This window comes from Chenopodium quinoa, unplaced genomic scaffold (genome assembly GCF_001683475.1).
Source record: "Chenopodium quinoa cultivar QQ74 unplaced genomic scaffold, ASM168347v1, whole genome shotgun sequence".
NCBI lineage: Eukaryota > Viridiplantae > Streptophyta > Magnoliopsida > Caryophyllales > Amaranthaceae > Chenopodium > Chenopodium quinoa.
In genome coordinates this window covers 24195-51937 of record NW_018744697.1, presented here as the reverse complement: position 1 = coordinate 51937, position 27743 = coordinate 24195, and positions in this window count along the sequence as shown.

Here is a 27743-nt window from a genome sequence, read left to right as displayed (position 1 = left end):
ATGATTTCTATATCATAATATAAATAAAGCAATTAAATCACTAATTTGGATGCTTCATATCTCATTCTAATAACAAAATACACACGTTAGTAACTTCAAGGAAAATAATAACAAACAAGTAAAACTAAATAATTGAAATAGAGATTAAGAAAGTTTAGACTAGATTTGGGACCAAACCCTCAGAAATCAAATCTTTCACGTCAAGGGCGAAGGCAACTTCGAACTTGGCTAGGTGTGTCTAGTGCTAACGTATAAGGAATTGTGTTTGTAAAAGGCTAGGCTTAGAAAGAGGGAGAGAGAATAAGCTTTAACTTAGAGAGAGAAGAGAATTAGAGAGTTTTGGTTGAGAGTTGATGGTTAAAAACGGAGGTCTAAGGACGCTATTTATAACGATAATCAGTCCGGATTTGATAAAAAAGAGAATCAGATTTTTAAGAGGAATAAAACTCAACGCTGTCTCCGCAACTGCCCTTGTCGCCGCGCGACAGGGTGCAGCGTCGTGCTGTCGTCTGGCGTTGCAAGATAGTTTTTGCGGATTTTGTTTATATCATTTCTTTAGATCTAGAAGTCTAAATAAAGACATATAATATGTCGTTCAAAAGATCTTGAAGTCTAATTTCCAACCCAATTAGAATCAATTAAAATCTTTTGTAGATAAAAAAAATATGGCGAAAATAGTGGAAGGGTGTCAGTTTTGGATAGAGTATCATATTCCATTCATATGTTTTTCGTTATAGCTCGGAATTAATATTATAATAAATAATTTGAAATATAATTTTAATATTTATCCAACCATATAAGATTTGGATAAATATTATGAGGCACTAAAATAATATCTCAACATTATTCCATCTCGAACAAAACAATGAATCTCAAAAGGAGTAGTTTTATTCAATTTCAAACTCTTTGAAACATAATTATCAGTCCTAACTCCATTAGGATTAAAAAGAACCTTCTAGAGTATTCTAGAAAGCTATAATTAATCCTAATAGTTTTAGGAATGATAATTAATAATAGGCCCCCCTCTAGATCATTGGGTCGTATGTAAGAACCAAACCAGGCCCAGTTTAGTATTTTGGCCATAAATTCCTCATTACACATCGGAATTGGGCTTATAATATATCATTGGAAAGCCCTTTTTGAGCCCTATCCAACTAAACTATTTTTGGACACTTATCATGGACGAAACTAAACTGGAATGCATGTTTTTCATAAATAGGGTAAGAAAAGAAATATTTTCAAAAACAGAAAGAAGAGATATTTTAATAAAAAAATCCTCATCACTAGACTTTTCACACTTTCGCTTTATTCGATAATCAAATGACGTTAAAGATATTCATCCTTGGGTTTCGTTTTGGGGAGAGACATTTGGGTGTCTACACACGTGTTCCTTTAAATTGCTATATCATGAATAAATATTTTGTAACTTTGCAGACACCCATTTGTGTCTCCCCAAAACCAAATCCGGTGATGAGTACCTTTCACGTCAAATCATAATCGAATGAAGTGAAAGTGTGGAAAGTTTAGTGTTACGGCTAGTTTTAAATTCTTTTATCTTCTCTCTATTTTTGAAAACCTATTTTAAGAAAATAGCCAATCCAGTTTGGTTAGTCCATGATATGGGTCCAATAGTAGTGTAGTTGGATAGGGCTTGAAAAAATATTTCCAAAGATATATTAGAAGCCCAATTCCGATGAATATTGAGGAAGTTATGGCCAAATTACTGAACTGGACCTGGTTTGAGCCTTATATGCTGCCTAATGATCTAGAGGAGGGCCTATTATTGATTTATCATTCCAAACGCAATTAGGAATGGTTTTAGTCTTCTGGATTCTTCTAGAAGGTTCTTTTCATTCCTAATTCAATTAGCATTGATAAATTGACTTTTGTTGACTTTTAGAGTTTTAATTAGAATAAAAGAACGTTTTTGAGGAAAATACGATTTTATCCTCCTGTTCCGCAATTTGTATCTGATTTTAAGACAACTCATCAATTTATTAGTCAACGCCAAACGCCAGCTGTAGCGCTTGACGCTACGCTTGGCGCCTAGCGCTAGCCTTAGCGTCTAGCGCTAAGGTCAGCTTTTGGCGCTAACCTGGTTTTACGAGTTAGAACTCTGTTTTTGATGTTTTTATCTTTTTGGCTGATTTTTTCTATAAATTGCATGTTAAAAACTCTGTTTTCATTCACCAATTCTCACCAACTCTCATCAAGATTGTCTTGATTACTCTCTCTCTCTTTTCTAAACTAGCTTCTTTCAAATATAAAAATTCCGCATCCATTAGACTTAGATACACCTAGCCATATTTGAAGTTGCCTTCGCCCTAGACGTGAAAGGTTTAATTTCTGAGGGTTTGGTCCCAAATTTCTCTTTCAATTATTTTATTTAATTGTTTTGTTTATTATTTTCCTTGAAGTTACTAATGTGTGTATTTTGTTATTATAAAGAGGTACAAGGCATCCAAGTAAGTACTTTAATGGTTTAATTGATATTATAATATAGAGATCATGCTTAGATTGTTATTTTGATTCCTAGTATCATGTTAGGGTTGAAGCTTTGATTTGTATTGTTTAGTGACATGCTAGGGTTTGTTATTAGTCTTGTTAGTATCATGCCTAGGGTCTTGCTATTATTATTATACTTTAACATGAATATTATTTTGATAATTATTGTAATTTTGATTATTATTATGTTGCTTGATATATTTATTTTTATTGCTTGATCACACCTTTTATGCATGTTTAAATGGAATTTGTACTTGTAATCACGCTTAATAAGATAATTAATAATCTTGTTTAGGGTTAATTTGATTATAATTCAAGTGATCGCCAATAATAGATTTATTTGTGCATTAATATTCAACCAACATAGATAAACAGGTTTAGGGTTAATCCTATTGATTGCATGTTAGTCAGAAAGCGCACATGAATACGATCAGAATAAAGTAGAGGCGTATTATTAGGGCAGGTTCAATATCTTTTAGGTTGGATTTGTACCTTCATCCCCGAACCCTATTTGGTTCAAGACCTTATGGAGTTGACGATCTCTTGGATCGTTAAGGGGTGTAAACTTCACCTTGTGAACGGTTTACAAGTTCTTAAAACTTATTGACGACTCTTTTGCTCTATCTTCTTTCCCTTTGGACACCACCGTAGTTTAGTGTATGATCACAGTGGGGTTCAAGCTAGGGGTAATGCTTGAAATATTCCCTAGAGTTTTGGCAAGTCTTTTGGGGATGTGGCGGTACGATTTTTCAAATTTTACCTTGAGTGAAGTAGCCCCCAAGTAATGCTTTACTGATTTTGTTTTGCTTTGCCAGGACGATACTGCTGAGTTCGTGCCACCCCGTATGTCTATCCATTATCAGGGGACATATGGGCCGATTGAGGAGATAATTCCTCAGGACGAGCACTTCATGGAGCGGTCGATTCCTCGCCACCAGACTCGGGTAAGCTTGTTTATTTGCAACTTTTGTCCATATATGTTATGCATGTTTACTGACTTATTTCTTTGACAGTTCTCGCGCGAGGTGGTTTCGGCGATGGCACGATGCATAGATGCCTTCCGGAGCTAGCTTATCCGGATGAGGAACGTGGCTACCTGCCGTCGAGATGACGTTGTTCAGGAGGTAGTGTTCCCTTCATATGTTTTTGTATTACCGCTTCTATTTTGCCTGTTTATGATTTTAATTCCTTTTGCAGGGTCAGCCCATTCCTTCTCGTACCCGCACGAGACCTGAGGTGCGAAGGGATCCGGCGAGGTCTAGCTCGAGACGTCGCCGCACTACTTCGGGAGGTTGGGGCGGTCGTTCTAAGGCTGCTCGTACCGAGGCGGCAGAGGGCTCGGGTTCTTCCTCTGAGGGTGCACATGCTGCGCCGGTAGGCCAAGGAGAGGCTACCTCGGCTCTTAGAGGTGGTGGGATGTACGAGGTTGCCTCGTCATCGCAGCAGCCTCCGTAGCCTCAGCCTCAGGTTGATCTTGGGTGGACGGGTCCTACGTTGAGCTTTCCTCCTCCCGCGGAGACTGGAACCGATGATGGAGTCGAGCCGGAGCTGGCGGAGAGGTTACTTGTCGTACGACAGAGTTTTATGCGATGATGGGTTTATGTCCCCCGGCGCTATAGCTTATACCTGTGCTTTTTTTATTACTTATTTGACCTTTGTATAGAACTTTGTCATTTAGTTAGACTCATTTTTTAGACATATTTTTATATATACATACTATTATGAGTTTATTTTATTTATCATGTTTTTTCATTTTTTATTATTATGTGCATGTTTGTGTGTGCTAAGAAATGTGACAAATAATTTTGCGCAAAAAATCCGTCATTTTTATTATTGATGGAGGGTATCCGACTTTCTCCCACAAAAAAGAAAAAAAAAAAGGAAAGGTCAAATAAAAATATTGGATTTATAAAACTTGGAAATTAGTCTAAATAAAATCCAAAAAAATAATATAATTAATATGATATCTATATTAATTAAAAGAGAGGAATAAAAGAATATTTAGAAAAAGATAAGGAATCTGTAAAGTCGTTAACATACTCGAATTAAGTCAAAAACGTGGTTTTGTAAAAAGCGCGTACGATGAGGCGTATTGGCGCCAGCTGGTGCCACGCCTTTTAGTGTAGCGCCAGGCGCTACACTTAACGTTTGGCGCCAGGCTTTGGCGTTAGGGGCAAAGAGTTGGCGTCTGGCGTTAAAGAGCGCTGATCCTAAATCCTTCCCATATTAAAACTGCTCCGATTTTGTGCATAAATAGCCCCCTGCCCAGCCGATTCTCTTCATAATTTCAGCCGATAAAATATTTCTTAGCTTTTAGAAAAATAATATCATGTCTCTAGTCACCAAAACTTTTACCAATTACACCAATGAATGGTGTCGGTCTCTTAATGCCAAAGAAAGAAAAGAATTAGATGTGTTTCACTTGGGGGGTATTTATGGTATCAAAGGGGTAGATCTTGACACAGATTTTATTTATACCGCTCTAGAATATTGGGATGTAGATACCCATTGCTTTATAATAGGGTATGATGAAATTAGTTCTTTGCCGGAAGAATTTGGTGCTATTTTAGGTTTCCCTGCAATAGATCTTGTAGTAATCCCTAGAATAGATGCATATTATTATAAAGATTTTGAACGCTTCTTCAATTTAAAAGACAGGGATTTATCAAAAATAGTAGATGGTAACATATTTAATTTGAAAGAATTTGCTCGCCATTATTTTGATAAACCTTACTCCGAATCTTTTCATGTTTATAGAAGAGGGGCTTTCTTAATTTGTATGCTTAATCAATTTTTTCTTACTAGTGGTAAAAATAATGAGGGTCAATCAATTATAACCACTATATTAGAACAAATTGAATCACGGAGAAATCCAATGCCTTTAATAGTTGGAGAGACTATGATTAGTCTTGACGAATTAAAGAGGAATCCAAAAGCACCTTTTCGGGGCTCTCCAATTTTATTACAGGTAGAAAAATAATATTTTTAATTACAGAAATCAAAAATATATTTTTGTATAGTACGTAATAATAATTTATTTGCATTGCAATTTTTTTAGAGATGTGGCTAATGGAAAGGCTGGAATTAATTATCACTCCAGACAATATTGAGAAGTACACTCCAGATTGCTTCGTGAGGAGGAAGAAACGCTTCTCTAAGATGGGGCTCCATGAATGTAAGAAGGTTTTCGAGTCCTGCAATTTTGCCATCAAGTGGGTCATCCCTTGGTGGAAAATAGAAAGGATGGTTGGTGTCAACAAGCAACCATTCTGCCGTCTTCCAAGCTTGTCCCGTATGACTTTTTATTATCCCTACAAGGTAAAAAGACAATACGACCTACTTAAGGCTATTCCTTCCGGAGATCTTCGTCCTTCCTACGAGTTCCCTGTCTCCAAGGAAGTAGACAAATTTGATGCTTATTGGAGCACTAGACCTTTATCGGAAGTAATTACCCAAAAGGTTCCTCCTTTCTTGCTCAATGATGTGAAAAAGTGGCTTCTAAAGAAACCCACAAAGGACGTGAAGAAAAATCAGGGTAAAACTGATGTGAAGAGTCGTCTAGGTGACAAGGTGATTCCTGCTAAGGAACGCTTAGGTGAAATATTTGAGTTCAAAACACCTACAATGCCTAGGAAGAAGAGTACTGCAAAAGGTAAGGGGAAACGGAAAGCTGTCACCACAGAAAAGAAAGCTTGGGTAGAAAAGAAGCATGGAGTCCTAGCTGAATGGAAAACTATCTACTCTAAGATTGAATGTAAGTCCTCTAAAGGATGCCTACTAGCTAAGGTTATGGATGAGGAGGAGGAAGCAGACAAAAATTGGAAAAGGGCTAAGAAAGAGAAAGAAGATTAAGAGCATTGCTTAATTTCCAATTATTAGACTTAGATTATTTTTTTTTATTTTATTTAAAGTTAATTTATTTAAGCTTTATTTAAATTCCATCAATAATGTAATTTATTTTATTAACAAAATTCCAGCTTTTTAATTAAATTATTTATTTTTATTAAAGCAATGGAAACTGAAAAATTGATTTTCTAGAAATTTTTTCAAGTACGGAAGTCGAAAATTTTCCGAAAACGCCGAAATATTCCCAGACTTGTAACTGTAAATTGGCGCCACACTTTTGCGACTGGCGCCGGCTGCAGCAGTCTAGCGTCAGGCGACAGTGCCGTTGGCTGGCGCTGATGTTCATCGATTGGCTCCAACGTTCAACGGCTGGCGCTGAAACGTTTTTTCGTGACGCCGATATTTCGTCGATCTTCTGTCGAATTTTTTATTAATTCTGGGATGCGAGATTTTTGAAAAATAAAGTGGCCGCACTCGTAAAGGGTTGCCCACGTATCCTTTCTTAAGGAATCAGGCCAAACGTAGCTCTCTTGAGTATCCAACTCAAGTAATTATGGGTAGTATTTCTTAAGTTGGTCAAGATTTGTCATATTCAATTAATTTTGCTGCACCTCTTGACAGGATTGTTTTTACAATGTAGCGTCCAGACAAATTAGGTCTAAATTTTCCCCTTGGATCTAAATCATTTTTCCTTAATGCTTTTAAAACCAAGTCTCCTACTTTGATGTTTCTTGTCTTGATCTTCTTATTAAAATGCCTAGCCATACGAGTTTGGTAACACTAAGTGTGATGTAAAGCTTCTAGTCGTTTTTCATCGAATAGAATTAATTCTTCATATCTTGCCCTAGTCCATTCAACTTCATCGAGTTTTCTCTCTAACACAATGCATAGAGATGGAATCTCTAGTTCGACAGGTTGTACGGCATCCATTCCGTAAACCAAGGAAAATGGCGTATTTCCTGTTGATCTGCGAATTGACGTGCGATAACCCCACAATGCAAAGTGAAGTTTGTCAGGCCAATCCTTATAATTTTCCGTCATTTTCTCGATGATAGTCTTTAGATTTTTATTAGCTACCTCGACTGCTCCATTTGCTTGAGGCCTATAAGGGGAAGAATGATGATGTTAAATGCCATATTTTTGTAGCAATTCTTCACATTCGGCTTGAAAGTGAGTTTCATTGTCACTTATCATTTCATGTAGCACTTCATATCAACAAATAATATTTCTCTCGATAAAGAGTGCTACATGTTTTGAAGTGAGTTTAGCGTACGATTGCGCTTCGACCCATATTGTGAAGTAATCACTTGTTACTAGGATATACTCGTGGCCTCTTGTTCCTGGGGGAGTGATTTTACCGATGATGTCAATTCCCCATGTAGAGAACGACCATGGTGATGTGTAGGTGTAGAGCAAGGATGGAGGAACATGTTGTAATTTGGCGTAGATTTGGCACTTAGGGCATCTTTTTACGTATTCATGGCAATCCCTATTCATTGTAGTCCAATAATATCGTTCTCGCATTATCTTTTGAACTAACATTTTGCAATTTTTGTGAGTGCCACAAATTCCTTCGTGGACTATCCTCATAGCTCTTTATGCATCCTTTTTTCCTAGACATAAGAGAGCTCGACCCTTAGGTACCCTTTTATGTAGCTCGTTGTCTATGAGTACATATTGGGAAGCCAAGAGTCTTAAATCTCGTTTTGCTCTTTTGTCGGCATGGGGAGGGTATTCTCCTTTGGTGACGTAGTTAAGTATATCCGTGTACCACGGTTCTTCTTCTTCTTCTTCGTCTTGGATTACTTCATCATCTTCTATAACCTGGATGTATGCCGGTTTATGCCTTTTCTCTATAGTTAGAGGAATTTGCTCAATTTCCGTGGGAATCCTAACCATTGAGGCTAGTCTTGCCAGGGCATCGGCAAATTGATTTTCTTCTCTAGGTAGATATGTGTATTCTACCTTCTCTAACTAATTAGTGAGAGTTTTTAGATAGGTTTGGTAAGGGGCTAGACTTTCGCTCCTTACTTTCCACCTTTTGGATATTTGATTAATGATTAATGAAGAGTCTCCGAATGTCTGTACCTTTTTTACTCCCAATGCCAAAGTTGTTTCAAGGCCTACCACGCATGCTTCGTATTCAGCAGCGTTGTTGGTAACGTCGAAGTCAAGCTTTATGGAGATTGGGACATGCTCTTCTTTAAGTGACACTAATAATACTCCAACGCCACATCCCTTTTGGTTTAAGGCTCCGTCGAAGTATAAAGTCCAAGTATCATCTTCACTGGCCATCAAGTCTTCATCTGGAAACTCATTGTCTTGTATCGGCGTCGAGTCTTCTATTGGAAAGTTCGCTAGGAAGTTTGACACCACAGATCCTTTGATAGCTTTTTACGGCATAAACCTTACGTCAAACTGGGATAAATTGACTATCCATCTCGTTATGCGTCCATTGAGTGTAGATTTCTTGAATAGATACTAGAGTGGATCTAATCGGGAGACTACGAAGACGGTATGCACTAGCATGTAATGTCTTAACTTGGTTGTGGCCCACACCAAGGCGAGGCACAATTTCTCAAGTGGTGTGTAACGTGCTTCATATTTGAGCATTTTCTTGCTTAGATAGTAGATTGCGTTTTCATTCCCTTCTACTTCTTGTGCTAGCATAGCTCCCATTGTCTCTTTGGTAATTGTTAAGTACAACCTAAGAGGTATTCCGGGAAGTGCTGGTGCTAATACGAGAGGATTTGCGAGATAGGCTTTGATCTTTTCAAAGGCTTTTTGACACTCTTCATCCCATATTACTGGTACGTTCTTTTTAAGCTTTTTGAAAATTGGCTTACATAACGTTGTCAATTTCGATATGAACCTACTTATGTATTGCAACCGGCCAATGAATGCTTGCTTTGATCTTGGGCGGTGGCATTGACATGATTGCTTTGATCTTTTTTGGGTCTATATCTATTCCTCTAGAGCTTATGACATAACCCAAAAGCTTGCCTGAGGTGACTCCAAAAGTACACTTTGTGCATCATGTCGTCATGTTGTACTTTCTTAGCCTTTCGAAAAATTTCCTCTAGAGATGGGTTCAACCTCATGTTGTACTTTCTTAGCCTTTCGAAAAATTTCCTTAAGGCTACTTGATGGCCTGGGCAGTCTTTTGATTTTACAATCATGTCGTCGACATATACTTCGATTTCTTTGTGCATCATGTCATGGAGTAAAGCAGTTGATGCACGTTGGTAAGTGGCACCCGCGTTTTTCAACCCGAATGCCATTACCGTGTAGCAGTAAGTGCCCCATGGTGTTATGAAGGTTGTTTTCTCCATATCTTCTTCTGCCATGAGAATTTGATTACAACCTGCATATCCGTCCAAGAACGAGAGAAGTGCATGATTTGCCGTATTATCCACTAGAATATCGATGTGTGGTAAAGGGAAGTCGTCCTTTGGACTTGCCTTATTTCGATCTCGATAGTCGACACACATTTTTACCCTTCCATCTTTTTTCGGAACTGGGACGACGTTGGCGACCCATTTAGGGTATTTAGATACCTTGATGAAACCTGCAGTTATTTGTTTTTGGACCTCTTCTTTTATTTTTAGTGCTACGTCGGGTTTCATTCGACGTAACTTTCGTTTTACAGGTTTTATTCCTGGGATTAGTGGTATAGTGTGATGAGCTATTTCTCTGTTAATGCCTGGCATATCTTCGTATGACCAAGCAAATACATCGATAAATTCTTTAAGTAAGTTAATTAAATCAGTTCTTTCTTGTTCATTAAGTGTTAGTCCGATTTTAACTTCTCTTTTATTGGTTGAATCATTTGAGATATTAACCGTTTCAGTTTCTTCAATTACCGGTGTTTTCTTTTCGAGTGTTTCCATTGGTTTGTTAAGTTTTTTGTCTTTTTCATTGTTAGTTAAGAAATGCTCGTCATCTTGGGTTAGAGAAGAACACAAGAAATAAGGAGAAGAAGATATATTATTGTACTATGAGATCATTACATCAAAGAGTGATATGTCCTCAAGGACTTTATCACTAACTATTCTAGGAAAAATAGAAGAGGAAGGTGCTACTACTAAAGACCTGGATGACTCTATAGGGAGAGACTCCGACTAAGACTCTAACTCAGACAACTCTTCAAACATCGGTCCTTGCCCTGTCGTGATGGATATCTTTCTTCCACTTGGAGTAGTCACTTTGATGGTCTTGCGCCACCCTTTTAGTGATCCTTCTGCTAGAGTGATTAGCTTCGAGGGATCGAAGCTTTCGCTTTGTAGCACTGTTTGAATGAGCGAGGAGTTATCCTCTTTGTAAGTTGGCTCATCCTTTTCTCGCCAAAATAATAATCCCATGACGTTAAAGTCAAAGCATGGGGGTGCTTTCTCCTTATGGACAGGAGTTGGGATTTCATCTGTGAAATAACAATCCAAGAAAATTACAAATCCCGGTTTCCTTATGCCGTTTACGACAAATGGTTCGGGAAATTCATGGCATGGATAGTCCTCTCCTTCTTTTATGAATTGACCATTGAGCGTAAGAGGGTACTGATCCATTGGGATTGCTTTCTTTTGAATGCGAGCGTCCCTATGTGCCTTTGATTTTGCCTGGGCTCACTTAAGATATTTCCGAGTCGGTTCAAAACCAAGTCCAAAAGTACCTAATTTAGGGAGGCCAAGTGATTCCAACGGTTCTGCTATCCCTTTCTTCTTTACTAAGGCCATCCTAGGAAAATGTCCTTGCTTCTTAAGAATAGTATTTACAATCATGTTGGAATGGGGGTCATGGCAAAGAGGGGTCCTTTCATCCTCCTAGATTAAGGAGACCTCTTCGTTAAAGCCCCATAAGTCTTCATCATCCTCATCGTGCTCCACATTAATTATGGGATTTTCTATAGACTTGATTCTCATGGGTGAAGCATCTGTGGTGATAGGAATTCCCCCAACTATGGCTTTTACTTGTTGGAGGAGAGATGAGTGGACGGCCTTTAGGTAATGAAGCCAAGGGCATCCCAACAGTAGATTGAATGAAGCTTTAATGTCTACTACTTGGAAAGTAGTAGCATGTTCTATTGCTCCTGCCGTTACATTCATGGTAATTTTACCAAGAGCTTGATGACGAGTGTTGTCGTAGGCTCTTATTTCTTTTGTCAACGGAGATAAATCTTCATCCCTTATGCCTAGCATCCTCGCAGTTTTAAGTGGACAGACGTTAATTGCTGATCCATTGTCTACAAGAGTCATAGGGACGTTCATTCTCTTGCAAACTACTGTGAGGTTTAATGCCTTATAGTGTTTGTCACCTTCTGGAGGTAAATCCTTGTCAGAAAATGTGATCAAATTGATGGGACTAGGTAGATCACTCGTGAGGAAGGTAGCCAACCCCTCAGGAGTGGTGTCAGAATATATCCCTATTTTGTCTAAGACATTCATTACAGCCAACCTATGTTCTCGGGATGTTGCCAGAAGTTTCCACACGTTCATTTCAACTTTTGTTTTCTTGAACTGCTTGACGATATCATTATCTTCAAGGATACGTATGGGAACTTGTTGTGTGGTTGGTATGGGTTGTGTTGAGATGGGAGGTTGCATTCTCCCGGATCTTGTGAGGACGTCTATCGATGAGTCTTCTTCAGCCTTAAAGTCATCCATGGCGTATGACACCGAAGGTGGAGGTCCTACCATGTCTTTTAAGTAGACGTCTTCTTTATAACTGTCCCAAACTCCATTAATACTTGTATCCTCTACTTGTGGAACTTGGACTAGTTTCTTTTCATCAATCATTTTCTGAATTAAATCCTTAAATTTAAAACAGTTTTTGATAGTGTGACCCCCTGATTGATGATACTGACAGTAATATCTATCTGTCCTTTTCAATTATTTGAATGGTCTTGGTTAGAGAGGTTGGATTTCGCCACTCTCGGAGAGCATTTCGAACGTTTGTTTATATGGGATCCCAATTGGAGTGTAAAGTCTATTACTCTTCTTGGGTTTTTCAGTGACTTGAAAAGGAAAACGCTTCGCCTCATAAGTCGTTCTCATGGGTGTGAATCTCTCTTGGGTTCATCTTTCGGGAGTGGAATCTCATCATATTTCTTTTGAAGTTCCTTTATAGCCTTGAGAGTTTCACGTAGCAAATGCAATCCTTCCATCATAGACAGTGTGAGTGATTGTATGTCCTCTTTACTTGCTGGTTTTGGAAGGTTATCCATGGCGTCGAAAAAGATCTCCTCATCTTCTTCGATGGCATGGATTTCTTTAACAGGTTTGATGAGAGACAAGGGGTCGACCTCGTTTTCCTCATCAGATATAGCCAAGGAATGTGCGAGAGGCGCATTATCAATACTTGGCTTCTTACTAGCAGGGGGCAACAACAGCTTGTTGTTATTGATTAAGTCTTGGATAGCTTCTTTAAGCTTCCAACAGTTCTCGGTAATATGGCCCCTACCTTGGTGATACTTGCAGTATGCATTGGGGTTCCAATTAGCCTGCCTATTTTCAACTGGTGGGTCCCCAAACGGTTCCAACGGGAGTTATAAGACCTTTTGCATTTAATCGATCAAATGCGGTGTCATAACTCATGCCAATAGGAGTAAAGTTCCTCCTAAATGGTTTCTTTTGTCCTTGATTATTCATAGCAAGGAATTCACTTAGGTTAAAAGTGCTAACATTGTTTGAGTGGGTGGTTTTGGAAGAAGAAGGATTATCGTTCTTCTTTCCTTTCCAGCCACTGTTAGAGTTATTGTTGGCAGCTTTTAACTTAGCCAAGTCGTCTTCAATATTAATTCCAATGTCGTAGACGGCTTTGAAGGCATGAAGATTATTTTGATACTTGAGATGCTTGGGGTAATTTTCTTGAATGTTTTTTATGAACAACCTTACAGACTCTTTTTCACTTGGCACCTCAATCATCTTAGCTGAGGTTTCTCTCCATTTGTTAAAGAAGGAGGTGAAGCCTTCATTCTCCTTCTGCTTGAGATTTCAATTTCCCTATGGTCAGTCTCAACTTGAATGTTGCACTTGTATCTATCAACGAAAGCGTTTGCTATGGACGCCCAGGTGGAAGTCTTTTCTTTCTCGAGAGAAAAGAACCATTGTTGGCAAACGGTCTCGAGAGATAGTGAGAACAGAGAGGGGAACACCTTTTTGTCGATACCCTTAATACTCATTATTTTCTCGAAGGCTATCAAATGAAAATAAGGGTTATCGATTGCTTTGAATTTCGGGATGTCGTTGGCATTGAATTTCTGCGGAAGAAGATCTTTGTCCAATGAGACCCCTTGTGAACTAATCTCTTGAAACTTGTAGTCGCTAGATAGCTTGCTTAGACTCTCTTGCGTGAGGTCCATCTGTTGTTGTTTCACGGGATCATCGATCATAAGGGTTAGGAGTTTTAGTGCCTCAGTCATGGTAACCAGTTGGTTCTTAATCTCATTGACTTCTTCTTGCGTTGCCATTACTGTCCTGGCTTTCCTCTTACGAGCTATGGGTTTGTCGAAAAGTTTGACTTGTACGAAAAGGTTGTTGTTGATTAACCGTCCTTCCTTTCTTGACCACGCGCTGTAATTTAAACCATTTTGCGTTTTAATTACTTGACTCAAATCGACTTGACTTTACGGTTTTAAAGAGGAACAAATAAAAAATTGGTGCATATTTTTGCAAAAATAATGTATATATTTTTAGGGAACTAAGTAGGGTGTTTAAATTGGAGGATTAATATCTGACTTACCCCTCTAAAAAAAATGACGGAAATAAGTTCAATTACTAGAGATATCAAGGATCACTATTATGGAGATAATAAATTCGTTCTTTTGGGTCGTCATTATCTGTTACTAGACTAGAGCTTCCGGATATATTAGTGTAATCCTTTGATATGAGTGGAACATTGATTTCATTCATTGATTGATGTAACTGTGTACATTCAAATGTCTTCCCGTAATTGGAGATTATAAAGGGTGTTTCTAGGTTACCTCATGACTTGAGTAGGAGACTTGGTTGCCACAAGATTGGATTGAGTCTACCTATTTAATTAGAAATGTGTCTTGGCCTCTTGAGGAGGGAAAATTCAGAAAATGTATAACCGTACTTAAATGGATTACAAAGTAATCATTTGTTTTGTAATTCTAACTCAGTTTCTCAAGAAAAGAATTGTAGATTAATATAATCACGACATGAAATGCAATCATAGTATCAAATCAACACAGATTGACTTAAGGAATTTGAATATTGTGCACTTGTCTAAGACAAGTGGGAGATTGAAGGAATTATGTCTTCGATAAGTGCAATTACTTGATATATCAAGGTTCACTATTATGGAGATAATACGTTCGTTCTTTTGGGTCGTCATTATCTGTTGCTTGACTATGATCATTGATCTTTGGGCTAGTCAAATAGTCCAAAGCCCACTAGAATGGATCCTATGAGGTCACACAACAAAGGTATTGGGTTAAGAAAGTTAGAGGCTCATTTATGGGCCTCATGAACAAGTAACTAATCCTGAATTGGATTGGGCTAGCATAGTTAGATTAGAGTTAGGATTTGGGCTTTGTCATGGACTCTTATTTAGAGACGAGATCTATAAATAAGGTCCATGCCTAGAGTTGTATTAGACAACACAATTAACAGTTAATTGTGCATCAAGCAACCAGTAATCCCAAAACCTCTCTCTCTCTCTCTCTCTCTCTCTCTCTCTCTCTCTCTCTCTATCACACGTCTATCTCCTCCCCCCCCACTTGATCGTGGTGGTTCGTGATTTGTTCTTTGCTCGTTCTTCTCCATAGAAGGTCAATTGAAGTGTTCGATTGCGACTAACTAGCATTAGTGGAGGTCTTAATATGTGCATGTGGACTAAGTAGAGGAATAACGCTTGAGGTTCTTGATTTCCCTTGTTCTTTTTCGATAGCACGTGCAATCATGCTTCAAAGATATTAATTATAATTCTTTATGTGTTATGCATGATCTTGGGATTAGGTGCTATATGAATATGATTCATGTTTTCCGCATTCGTACCTATAAACTCCAACAGTGGTATCAGTTAGCCTATGCATGTACATATATTGAATATTAATTCATTGATAGTCTATAATTTTAATACAATTAGGAGGGAAAATAATTTAATTACAGGTCAATTATTATTTTAAATGTGATTTAACAATATAGAATCATTAAAAGTTGTTTTATTTGCTCCAAATTAGCCTTCAATTGATCCGGTTTTTCCCTAAAGCACTCGGAAAATTCGAACCCCCCACCCAAATTTCAAAATTTTCGAAACTTCAAACCCTAATTTGTGAAATTTTGAGTTTTAGTTTTGATTTAATTCAATAAATATATTTTTAAAGAAATTAATCTATTTAATTTCATGTTAAATTATGAATTTTTCGTGATAAAATTATTTAATTTAAAAGTTAAATTGAATTGGGGATTTTATTCATGAAGAACCCTAATTTTTAAATTGAAATTAAATGGACCACATTAAGTTAATTTAATTTTAATAAAAATGTTTTATTTTAATTAAAAATCAAAAAATAAATTAATAAAAAGGTTTTTGGGTGCGGCAGCCGCGGCTGGGTGGCGTTGCACAGTAGTGCACCGCAAGTGTTGCGTGTGGTGCTGCTGTTGTTCTTGTGTCGCTGTTCGGCAGCGTACACCGCAAGGTGTACTGCCACCGTGGCTAGCTCCGGCTAGCAACACCACGATGGCTGGCGCAACTATTTCAAAAAAAAATATTTTATTTATTTTGGATAAAATCAGTTTTCAAAATTAAAATTAAGAGATAATTAACAAAATTAAAGTTGTTATTTTTGTTATCTTTGGATAATTATGGAGAAAAAGATTCTATATGGATAATGAGTGATCTAATAAGATTATCCCATAATTATTTTAGACAATAATTGATCTTAAATTATGTGACTGGCTAGCAATTAGGATAGAATCTCCTAAATTAGTTAGGATAACCACGGAAAATAAATATGATTTATCTTCCATAATTAAAATATGATATTGATTCTATCTCTTACCTTAAATAAAATATATGATATTTTATGGTTGATTAGAAATAATATATGATATTATCTAATTGCAGTAATTAATTAATTAAAAATATGAGATATTTCATGCCATGTTTCCTTAATTATGATCATTCGATGTTGTAGTTTAGGAAAGCATGATGAGTGATTTATTATGTGGCACTTTATAATATATGATATTATTTATTGCTATATATAGACTAGTATGGCTCATAGAATCTAAATACGATCTACGAATCGTTTCGTGTTTTTGTAATCTAAATACGGTCTGCGTAATTGATCCGTCAAGTATTTTTGTAATTTATTTAGTTTAAGTAGTATATAGAATAGAATAGTATTACAGGTTGTAGTTGATCCAAGAAGCCAATGGAGTGAAGGCCCGAAGGAGCCAAATGGATGAGATCCATGACGATTCAAGTAGGAGCCTTTATTGATTTATTAGTTTTTTTAGGATTAAGGGGTCATACTATGTAATGTTATATTTATGCATTAGGTGTTAAATTTTATTTATGATTGATTGATGGTGCGTTAGTGTAGACACCCATTTGTGTCTCCCTAAAACCAAACCCAGTGATAAGTACCTTTCACGTCGAATCATAAACGAATAAAGTGAGAGTGTGGAAAGTCTAGTGTTGCGATTAGTTTTTAATTCTTTTCTTTCTCTCTGTTTTTGAAAACCTATTTTAAGAAAACAACCAATCCAGTTTGGTTTGGTCCATGGAAAGGGTCCAATAATAGTGTAGTTGGATCGGGTTCGAAAAGAGCTTTCCAACGATAAATTATTGTAGGGAATAATTTCAAGCCTTTAAAATCCCACTAGCTTGAACCCCACTGTGATCATACACTAAAGTACGGTGACGTCCAAAAGGGAAGAAGATAGAGCAAAAGAGTCGCCAACAAGTTTCTTAAGGAACTTGTAAACCATCATGAGGTGAAGGATACATCCCTTAACGATCCAAGAGATCGTCAACTCCATAAGGCCATGAACCAAATAAGGGTTCGGGGATGATGGTACAAATCCAACCTAAAAGAGATTTAACCTGCCCTAATAATAGGCCTCTACTTTATTCTGCTAGTATTCATGTGCGCTTTCTGATTAACATGCAATCAATAGGATTAACTCTAAACCTGCTTAATCTATGTTGGTTGAATTTAATGCACAAATAAACTATTATTGATGATCACTCGAATTATAATCACAAATAAACCTAACAAGATTATTAATTATCTTATTAAGCGTAGTTGCAAGTACCAATTCCCTTTAACATGCATAAAAAGGTGTGATCAAGCAAAAAAGAATAAATATGATATGTATCAAGCAACATAATAAATAATCAACATCATTTATAATAATAATGATCAATCATAATAATCATGTTAAAGAATAGCAAGATCCTAGGCATGATACTAACAAGATTAATAACAAACCCTAGCATGTCACTAAGCATTAAAAATCGTGATACTAACATGAATAAATATTAGGAAGAAAATAGGAAGCATCGTACTTATAATCATACTTAATATTAGAGTTACCCTAGACATGATACTAGGAATATCATAATAACAATGTAAACATGATTTCTACATCATAATATCAATTAAACCATTAAAGTACTTACTTGGATGCCTCGTACCTCTTTCTAATAACAAAATACACACGTTAGTAACTTCAAGGAAAATAATAATCAAAACAATTAAATTAAATAATTGAAATAGAGATTTGGGACCAAACCCTCAGAAATTAAAACCTTTCACGTCTAGGACGAAGGCAACTTCGAATATGGCTAGGTGTTTCTAGATCTTGTGAATGCGAAATTTTGTATTAAAAAGCAAGAAAGAAAGAATGCTAAAGAATACTTGAGAATGAGAAAATTGGTGATAATTGGTGAATGATGATTGTAGATGATCATGAAAACGGAGTTTTTAATACGATAATTATAGAGAAAATCATCCAAAAAAGATAATTTAACAAAACAGAGTCTGAAGATCACAAAAATGTATTGGCCCCAACCTTGGCTAACTGACGCTAGGCACTAGTGGCTAGCGCCAGGCGCCAATGGCTAGCGTCTGGTGCCAAGCCTGGTTCCAGGCGCCAAGGCCTGGGGTTGGACGCCAAAGTGGTTTTCAACGTGTTTTCGAAAATCTGATAAATTTCCTGTACTGGAAGATAAAATAATATAATTCCATCGAAAATGCTATTTGATCTTGATTAAAACTCTGAAAAGTCCTAATTGAATTAGGAATGAAAATAACCTTCTAGAATGTTCTAGAAGACTAAAACCATTCCTAATTGCATTAGGAATGATAAATCATATTAGGCCCTCCCCTAGATCATTGGGCCGTACTTAAAGCTCAAATCGGACCCAGTTTAGTAAATTGGCCATAATATCCTCAATATTCATCGGAATTGGGCTTATAATATATCGTTGGAAAGGTTTTTGCAAGCCCCATCCAAATACAACACTATTGGACCCATGTCATGGACCAACCAAACTGGATTGGCTGTTTTCTTAAAATAAAGTTTTCAAAACAGGGAGAAGAGAAAAGAAATTAAACTTTTCGCAACACTAGACCTTTCCACACTTTCGTTTCATTCGATTATGATTCGACGTGAAAGGAACTCATCACCGGGTTTGGTTTTGGGGAGACACAAATGGGTGTCTACAGAAGCCCCCACTTTGACTGAGTTTTGAGAGACGTAAGTTTCGAAAACGAAAGCCAATGTATCGATAGGGATGGAGAATGATTCAAAACGTTTTGCGATCCTAAATCAGTCTTATAACTCCGATACATGCAAAACTAGCATTAGTTAAACAGATAAAAGAGTTAAGAAACGCGTATCTTGCACCGTCGAGCACACGTCTCTGAAAGTAACCGATTTTCTTTGATGACCTCCTGCAAGCTAGGGAATGCCATCCCGCTTGAAAACCGCTACGCCCGTAACTGCTTCCAATTTGGAAGATTGCTTCGCCTGAAACTATCCTCTTCGTAATGATAATATTACACATCCTAGGGAACATCATCGAAGATTATTTCTCTTGAAACCATCCTCATCCGCATTGATAACATTCCACGTCCAAGGGAATACTATCGAAGATTGCTTCTCTTGAAACAATCCTCAGTTGTTTGTGAAAACTCTCTATAATCCAGGGAACGCCACCTTGCTATTTCGATGTTCACTTGTCTCTGAACAAAGAGCTTCTTTTTTATATGTTCACGCGTCTCTGAACGAAGAGCTTCTTTTTCCCGCTGTGATAGTCTTCGAAACGACACTTTGGTACTTTGCTGCTTTGTGAACCAGTATGTCGGTGCTTTTGCTGTGATGACAACCCTCTTTTCTTTGGGAATAGTTGCCAACACAACTCTTGTATGATGAATGACAATCTTATTTAGGGAAAGTTGTCAATGCCATGTAACAATCCATCCTTGGAAATGTTGTCACGATGAAGCGACAATCCGTACCTCCGAAAATTTGCCGAAATCCAATTTTTGGAAAAGTTGCCAATTCTTCGTAACAATCTTTCATAAGAATTTTGCTACGATCGACAATCCACATCTTGGAATATAACTCTTGAAAGCAATCCACCTTGGAAATTTGCCAACGATATGCGACAATCCTTTTGGGAAAATATTGCCACTATTAACAATCCGCGTCTTGGAACATTTGCAAAAAAAGAGTCGACCGACAATCCACTTCGGGAAAATTTGCCACTTGCTGAAATGAATGACAATCCACGTTAAGGAAATTTTGCCGATATTTATGATGAATAGAAACCTACAAAAGTCCTTTGGGAAATTTTGCTATAGGGAACTGGTGTATGAAAATCCAATTTCGGAAAACTTGCCAGCGATGACAATCCGAACATGGAAAAAATTGCCAAATAGAGAAGGAGCACGACAATCCACGCTTGGAAACTTTGCCAGAGATGACAATTCAATCTTGGAAAAACTGTCGTTGAAGATGATGCACGACAATCCATTTTTGGGAATATTGTCAGTTGGGGATGACAATCCAATTTTTGGAAAACTTTGTCGTTTAATAAGAATGCGCGAAAATCCATATTTGGAAATATTGTCGTTTAAGTGCTTGCTTTTGAACCGATTGTAATGAGCCAGTGTTTTAGGCGCTTAAGCTAAGTGAGACGATTTTTTGTCAGGTCAATCACTTACTACGGTTGTAATCGAGCTGACTACTAATCATTTCAAATTGCTTATAGGGGCTAAATGGCGTACCAAGGAACCCGAAATTGATGTATGAGGTCGAAATCACCTTTCTGGGAGGCTTCGAGCTCTGTCGTTGCTGAGATATCTCTAGCGCCAGGAATTGGAGTAGGGTCTTCCCTATTCTGCTGCACCTATATTTATTTTTGACTATAGAACTTTGCCAATCTTTTTAATTATCTTAGGGTTGACCTAAGGCATAATGTTGCTTGCCTCATCGACTTGACACGACTCAAGGTATAAACTTGACTCGATATGTTTGACTAACTCGAGGTTGACTCGACTTGAAGTGAGATGACACGTGTGACTCATGACCCGTGTGTGCATAGTGTTGATTATGCGACTCGAAAATGCAAAAAAGCCAAAAAATTCAGTCATTTTTGTGGAGGGTACCGACTTTCTCTAAAAAAATAAATACGCGAAAAAGAAAATCAAAGGTTTGAAGATGCATGTTGAATGAGCTTAGTCAAATGTCATTTGATACTATCTCTCAAGGTGTAAGTATTAATCCATCCTACGCTATCTCAACTGTTGACTCAATGATGAAAGCATTTGGGTAACTTAGGCACGGAGGCTAAGTACTTCAAACTTCGTGATGCAATGATGATTATGAGTGATTAGCGATTTTGATATGATAAGGCATGCTTCAATGTTGTGTTAAGATTTCATGACAAAGGGTTCCTAAGGGAAAGACTATTTGGTCATGTATCTGTGCGGTGTGTGAAAGTGACACTAAAGCTAGGCCGCAAGAGCTAAGTGTGTGGAAAGATATTATTTATTAAAAGAGTCAAATGGTGGTGACTTTTAGGCTAGGAAAGCTAATAATATAGGGATCAAGCCCCCAAGTCTAGCTCTAAATGAAAAGGGATGAGCATAGGGAATTCCTTGATATGATTCTGGTGTAAGTGTGTGAATGTGAATATGAATGTATGTTTATTACGGCCGCACCTCGATGTGAGGTTGCCTACGTATCCGTTAGGAATCTGGCCAAACGTAGCTCTAGCCAAACCTCGCACAAGTGTGTGTATACCTCAAAAAGGTCTTTTAAGGGTTGTAACGTGGTTAGGCTAAAGGCTGAAGAAGAAGGGGATAAAGGCTCAAGACCCTAGATAAGCCCCTAAGGTGTGCAACCTCGCTTTTGAATTTTTACAATTTTATGCTTGAGTTTCTACTCTTTTTTAGCTCTTTTTGCTTTAGCATTTATTTTATTTTTATAAGTGTGAGCAATCTCGATCATGTGGTCTATCACTCACTTGGCATTCATGTTTCTCAGGCACGATACCGAGCACTCAATAAGATACGCAATTTGAGACGTGTTCTTATCGAAGATATTTTCATATCAAAGACATTGGAACACTTACCCTTTTATACACTTATTTTTGTTTTTTTATTATCGCTTATTTTTTGCTATTGCTTTCTTTTGAATTTGCCCAAGTTTTCTTTAGAATTGCATAAGTTGCACGCCATCCCATCCCAAGGTTAGGTAAATGTAGGTTGAATAAAGAAAGGTCTATCGTTAGACGAGGCTCAAAGTGGTTTATGAAGAAAGGATTGTATAATTGGAGGGCGAAAGGAGATATGATGTGGCTACAAGGGGTGCCTCCAATCATTGGTATACCTTGTGCTTAGCTTGACATGGATTTTTTTTAATTAATTATATTTGATGCAATATAATGAAATGATCATATATAAGGAAATAAATGCTCATTTTATTAAAAAGAGAAAAAGAAAAGAAAAACTACAAAAATAATCTAAAGGAAAAGAAAAGGTGCCTATGCTAGACTTATTGGGGAAAGGAAAAAAATGAAAAAGAAATAGACAAAAGAGGTCATGAAATATTGTCATTGAAGCTCGCCTCTTGTCTTGTGTTGTTTGCTCCGACATCATCCAGTCTTCTCGCTAGCTAGAGGCAATGGGATCTTATTTGCTTCTATGAGATCTTGAATGAGATTTTGAAACCTGTAGCATTCATCGGTGGTATGACCATTTCCTCGATGGTACTTGCAATAGGAATTTGGATTCCATCTCGAAGATTGATTTTCTGGTGTTGGATCCTCGGTAGGGCCAATAGGTTTGATTAATCCTCGATCATAGAGACGATCGAAAGCAGCATCGTAGGTCATCCCAATGGATGTTAACTCTCGCCTGGGTTTCCTTTTAGATCTTTGATTGTCCACGGCTAAGACATCATTATGGTCAAAGGTACTAACATTATTACTAGAGTGGGCGCTTTCAGAAGAAGAAGGATTGTCGCTCTTCTTTCCTTTCTAGCCACCGTGGTTGCTATTGTTAGTAGCTTTTTGCTTTGCAAGGTTATCTTCGATCTCGATACCTATGTCATAGATGACCTTGAAAGTATTCAAGTTGTGTTGATATTTTAAGTGCTTTGAATACTTTTCTTGGAGATTCTTGATAAACATCCTCACGGATTCTTTTTCGGTGGGGACCTCAATCATCATGGCGGAAGTTTCTCTCCATTTATTAAAGAAAGAAGTAAAGCCTTCATTCTCTTTTTGTCTTAGCATCTCAAGTTGTCTATGATCGGTTTCAACTTGAATATTGCACTTGTACCTATCAACGAAAGCGTTTGATATCGATTCCCAGGTAGAGGTTTTCTCCTTGTCAAGGGAGAAGAACCATTGTTGGCAAACGGTTTCAAGAGATAGTGGGAACAGAGAGGGGAAAACCTTCTTATCGATACCCTTAATGCTCATTATAGTTTCAAAAGCTCTTAGATGGAAGTAAGGGTTGTCTGTTGCCTTGAATTTAGGGATGTCAGTGGCATTGAACTTATGCGGAAGAAGTTCCTTGTCCAGCGAGACCCCTTGTGAAATCATGCCCTGAAATTTATAGTCACTAGATAGCTTGCTTAGACTCTCTTGCATGAGGTCCATCCGTTGTTGCTTCACGGGATCGTCGATCTTGAGTGCAAGAAGCTTTAGTGTCTCAGTCACGGTAGCAAGTTGGTTCTTAAGATCATTGACTTCTTCCTGAGTTTCCATTATCTTCTTAGCCTTCCTCTTTTAACGAATCGGTTCATCAAAAAGTGAGACTTGAATAAAGAGGTTGTCCTTGATTAATCGCCCTTCTCTCCTCGACCAAGTACTGTGGAAAAGGAATTTGGGGGTACTTATTGTTAATTATTTGACTTAAACTTTATTCAACATGCAATGGATGGAGGAGGTGAAGAAAGATGGAAGAATGTGAAGGAAGATTTAGATGAAGGGATATGAAGAATTAGGAATAGAATGTACCCCCCAACTCAAATGACGGAAAGACCGACTCATGCATGGACCTACGACATGGTCATAGTGATGTGTACTCAAAGTGTGTGCTAAGACTAGTGAGTGTAGATGGTGCGTTAAGACTCGTGTCATGACCACGTGGCTAGACTATGTGACCAAGACTCGATTAATGACTTGACAAGGTGTTATTGACAGCGGAAATTAACCGAATTAATTAGCAAACTGGTTAATTAGACATTAGGTGATGACACGACCAATAATGCGAACTGTCGGCTAAGCGACAGGACTGGCGTCACAATATGGTGATTGGCGCCAGACAATGTAGTTAATGTCTGGCGCTACACACTATACAGTGGCGCTACAACTCAGACTTTGGCGCCAATATTGGAGCTTCGGTCTGGGACTGTTATTGGTATTATTAGTCAATTGGGGTATGCCTAAAGTCGTACTAGGTCAATTTCGATTAAAAAAAAACTTTATTGACTCAAATTAATTAATTAATTAATTAATTAATTAGGCAAAGTTCTTTATGTCATTAATTTAATTAATCTCAACACAAGTCAACAAACGGTTAAGAGAAACATAGAATATATATGCACAACAAATAATGCACAATTAGTCAAGTAGGCACAATATGATGCAATGAGTTCGCAACCTAACCATGGCTCTAGTTCTCTAAAGTTCAGGATATGGTTTAGTCAAATAGGGTCCATGGTTAATTGTCCGGATGCACCGCGCAGAAGCCTAACCGTGAAGGGTTAGCTCGTGTGGATGGGACACCGCGAGTTTTAGAAAAAACTCACTTCCATGGTTTGGTGAATTCAACATCTCAGATGTACCCTTTGTTGCCAGGAGCGTTCAATCGGGTAGATAGAGCATGAATTCCCAGAGGGTTATGTCCATATGTAGAACACATATGGGTTTCACAAAAGTGAGAAAAAATTCAATCAGGAAGTAGGATCGAGCCTGGCGCCTGGCGCCAATACTGGCGTCTGGCGCTACGGCTAAAAGTTTGGCGCCAAGCTCTAGCCCCTGATGCTACTTCCCACATGCCTCAGCAGCTTTCTGTGCTCAATAAAATCATCCAGTTTCGTGTGGTGTTATTTCAGTCCTAGTTGTGAAAGACATTTCTCAAATTTCCTACGTGTAAAATCCTATGTTTTTGACTCATTACGAATGGTCTTTCCAATGAGAACCTTTTTATGCAGATGACAATAATATTAATCAAAATTACGCACATGAAATACTTAGAACTTTTCGAGTCTCAACCACTCATTCTAAATCATTTCCAAAACAAATTCAGGAATTAAAATAGAAATCCTCCCTAGTGAAGTCCCCAAAAACTGTAGGGAATAATTTCAAGCCTTTAAAATCCCACTAGCTTGAACCCCACTGTGATCATACACTAAAGTACGGTGGCGTCCAAAAGGGAAGAAGATAGAGCAAAAGAGTCGCCAACAAGTTTTTTAAGGAACTTGTAAACCATCACGAGGTGAAGGTTACACCCCTTAACGATCCAAGAGATCGTCCACTCCATAAGGTCATGAACCAAATAAGGGTTCGGGGATGATGGTACAAATCCAACCTAAAAGAGATTGAACCTGCCTTAATAATAGGCCTCTACTTTATTCTGCTCGTATTCATGTATGCTTTCTGATTAACATGCAATCAATAGGATTAACCCTAAACCTGTTTAATCTATATTGGTTGAATTTAATGCACAAATAAACTATTATTAATGATCACACGAATTATAATCACAATTAAACCTAACAAGATTATTAATTATCTTATTAAGCGTGGTTGCAAGTACCAATTCCCTTTAACATGCATAAAAAGGTGTGATCAAGCAATAAAGAATAAATATGATATGTATCAAGCAACATAATAAATAATCAACATCATTAATAATAATAATGATCAATCATAATAATCATGTTAAAGCATAGCAAGATCCTAGGCATGATACTAACAAGATTAATAACAAACCCTAGCATGTCACTAAGCATTAAAAGTCATGATACTAACAAAACAGAGTCTGAAGATCACAAAAATGCATTGGCCCCAACCTTGGCTAACTGGCGCTAGGCACTAGTGGCTAGCGCCAGGCGCCAATGGCTAGCGTCTGGCGCCAAGCCTGGTTCCAGGCGCCAAGGCCTGGGGTTGGACGCCAAAGTGGTTTTCAACGCGTTTTCAAAAATCAGATAAATTTCCTGTACTGGAAGATAAAATAATATAATTCCATCGAAAATGCTATTTGATCTTGATTAAAACTCTGAAAAGTCCTAATTGAATTAGGAATGAAAAGAACCTTCTAGAATGTTCTAGAAGACTAAAACCATTCCTAATTTCATTAGGAAGGATAAATCATATTAGGCCCTCCCCTAGATCATTGGGCCGTACTTAAAGCTCAAACCGGACCCAGTTTAGTAAATTGGCCATAATATCCTCAATATTCATCGGAATTAGGCTAATAATATATCGTTGGAAAGGTTTTTGCAAGCCCCATACAACTACACCACTATTGGATAATGAGGAAGTTATGGCCAAATTACTAAGCAGGGCCCAGTTTGATTGTTTATATGCGGCCCAATGATATAGAGTAGGGCCTATTATTGATCTATCATTCCTAATGCAATTAGGATTGATTTTAGTCCACTAGAATCTTCTAGAAGGTTCTTTTAAGTCCTAATTTGATAAGTGTTTCGGGGTTTTCTGATGTCCTGCGGGAGAGTTACAATTCCGAGACTGGAACCGGACGCCTGTACCTGCAAAATAACGGAGACTCCTGAGAGCTCCGCCTCCAACGGTCAAGTTAGTACCTGATTAAGGAGTAATCAATACAGAAATTAAAGTAATCAGATCTCTCTAGGTGAGAGTGCTTAGTGTTGGTAATCTGCGTTGTTAGCGAGATTAGCCGGTTGTTAATAAGTCTGTTCTTCTCTGCTTGATCTCTTAATTATTCGGTTCCTTGATTAATGAGGATTAATCGAGTATTTATAGCCTTGGGAAGCGTGCAACTCTCTAGGTTTAAGGTAAACCTAGGGCTGATCGGGCCTCTAGACTGAATTGGGCCTTGATGGCCGGTTGTCCCACTTGGCATGGGTGGACACGTGGCGTGTCTTAAGTGGTCCGTGGAGGACGTATCTGTGACTGACACGTGGCAAGCTCCTGTTGGCCTTCGTGAAGGACACGTGGCGGAACCTGGTTGGTCCACTTGTCAGACGGTGATTGGTGGATAAAAATCCCCTAATCATTTGCCCCTCACAGGTGGCACGCGACTGGTCACGTGTCGCCTGTGACAGGTGTCGCACGGTGACAGGCGACGGCCCGTTACAGGTGTCACCTTGTAGACGGCCGAGAGATTTTCCCGCCCAAATTTGAATTCGGAAGCGACCCTTCGCCTTCTCATTTTGCCTATAAAAGGAAGTGCTGACTTCGGTCATTTTCACATTTGAGAACTTTTGCGAGAACATTCGGACCCCTGAACTTGCTCTGACATTTTCGGACTTTTTCTGCCTACCGCCTGTTCTGACAAGCCGACTGACCCGAACTTCCAGGACTTCATCAACCGTCACCCGTTCAGGTAACTCAGTTCTCTTACTCTTAATTTTCTTTTTATTTTTTGAAATGGTACCATGGAAGCACACGACACGCCCTAAGTTAGTGATCAGCCGGTCACCGGGGACGGCTGAATCTAGGACTAGGAGTGCCGCCTGCCCTTTTCTGGACCCATCTTTGCCCTTTATACAAAGTCCGACTGAATCTGTGTCTATGCAGAACGTGATGGCCAGAACAAAAAAGACTGCTATGATATCAAACTCAGACGGCTCCTCCCAAAGGGTGCTCCTTAGCGAAACATCTGACCAGGCGCCAGATGTAGAACGAGGCGACTG